Here is a 2,421-nt window from a genome sequence, read left to right on the forward strand (position 1 = left end):
TTTTTTTTGTAAGACACCTCTTTTTGACTGGATGACTACATAATTCAGTCACCTTGAAATAATTTGAAGCTTTGATATGCAAAATGATGAACATTTATCAAAAATTACTTCCTAAATCAGTTACTTAGTACTCTGAGGTCAATTTTGCCTCCTAAAAATGCATACATTATACTTTTGGAAACTTAGTGTATAGAAATGGCTGAAAAATTTAGTCTACACACAAAAAATGAGATTTTTATAAAACTTGTCAGAAATTTGTGAAGTTGTGAGAATCATTATTCCCATCTGTGCTTATAACTATGCACCATGTTTCCGCATATGCAATGGTTCTGATGATGTGCCTGCCCTTACCTGGCATTCAAAACAGTAGAAAAGTGATGGGAATGGATGAACATAGATTGTAAACCATAGAGAATGAGACTTAAAACATTTAGAGGCACAAAGATGCCCTCAGGCGTAGATATAGCAAAATAGGGTATATTTCAAAGGGACCTGAGGTTCTTGCACCGAGGTGGTAGTTTTCAAACCTCACTGAATAGGCAGAGTCACTTGGGGAGCAAGTTAGAAGTAGCACTTCTGGGCTCCCTTCCTGGAGATCGTCGACGAAGTGCAGTGTGCGTATCAACAAACATGGAGTTAATCTCTGGAACACATTTTGAAGAACACTAAGAGATGAGTTAGATTCTGCTCACTAACAATGCAGAGACTCTCACCAAAAGCAACAATGCTCTCACCAGGAACAGAAGAATTTGCTGGGGTGGGGGGAGAAAGAAGAATTTGGGGGCAGCTGAAGATCATGGAATTTGGGGAAAAAGGGTATGTCATTGGAAGCTAATTTGCAACATAAAAGCTAATTTTCAATATAAACACATCTGGGATACAGCTATGACAAAAGGTAAAAGGAAAAATTTATTTCACTAAAATGTCTATATTGGGGAAGAAGAAAATGCTTTCAGCTTCCACCTTAAGAAACTTAAAAAAGAAAGGCAAATGAACCACAAGGTACAAAGAAGAAAAGAACCAATAACTATCAGAATCAATGAAACGGGAAAAGTCACAACAGAGAAAATTGGTAAAACCAATACTGGTCCCATGAGATCACTACGATGGATAAATTTACTTATGAAACGAACCGCGTTCTCTCAAAATTCATACACTGATTTTCTGAATCACCATATGACAGAATGTGCTGTATTCAGAGAAGGGCTGTTAAACAGGTAATTACCTTCAAATCAGGCTGTCAAGAATGGCCATAATCAAATGTGACTGTGTCCTACGGGAGCAAGGGGAGACTGGGAAGCAAGAGTCACATACCACGTCGTCCTCAGAGTGCACGGAGCAAGGCCACATGAGCACTTGGCCTGGCAGCCACCTGCCACCCACGGGGACAGGCCTCACAAGGAAATCAATGCTGCTGACTTGTTGATTGCAGACTTCTAGTCTGTAGGATTGTGCAAAGAAGAAAATTTTTGTCGTTTAATCCACCCAGTCTGTGGTATGTTGCCGTGGCAGCCCCCAGAAAACAAATATGAACCTCTAGGAAGATTGATTAGGAAAAAAGGAAAGAAACAAATTTAAGCAGTATCAGCAAGGGGAGAGGTGACATCACTGTGTACAACTCCATGCTAGATAAATTTAACGATTAAAGAACAAGTCCTTCAAAAGGCGTGAACTAGTAGGAACCACTTCTTGAGCAAAAACAACTCAAGAATATAGCAAAATTTTGAATTACATAAAAGTATTACAGAACCTGAAACTGTTATTAAAAACATTCCAAGGTCAATCACTGGTCCCTAAGGCTTTGATCAAAAATTCTATCATGTATGTAAGGAAGAAACTGTACCAATACAGTCATGTTTTTACAGAAAACTAATAACGAGGTAATGTTTTTAATGCATTTTAGGAGGTCATCATTACTTTGATACTAAACCTGAAAAATAGAGTAGAAAAAATTTAAAGGTCAGGTCAAAAGGGGAAGGAGAGGCTTGCTCTGCTCTCTGAGTCATCTAGTTCTGGAAATTCTTTTGTTTTCAGCATGAAAAATGTTGTAGTATATTAGACAGAGGTCTTAACAAGAATAGAGGGCTCTTCAATTTGAAGCAGCTGTCAACTGTATTACTCATAAAGGTGAAAGTCAGGTTTCATACATTATAATGTGCCACGCAAACGTGCTGTACCATATTCTTGTTGTTCAGTTTTGGAGCTCCTTCTCGTCCAGTCGTGTTATGAGGGGAATACATGCCTGTGTAGTGAGCACAAGTGCTGGTAAATAGCAGCAACACTAGGCCTCAGACAGCCTCTGCTTTTGCATTCTTATGAGAGCAAGGGAGAAGAGGTGCTTCCGCCTCTGAGTGACTGTTCCCTGCAGGCCTCTGGTGGGAAGAGGAGGTGGAGGAGGAAGAGGAAAAGGGGAGGGGGAGG

The sequence above is a fragment of the Octodon degus genome, unplaced genomic scaffold (assembly GCF_000260255.1).
Source record: "Octodon degus isolate 3935 unplaced genomic scaffold, OctDeg1.0 scaffold00044, whole genome shotgun sequence".
Lineage (NCBI taxonomy): Eukaryota > Metazoa > Chordata > Mammalia > Rodentia > Octodontidae > Octodon > Octodon degus.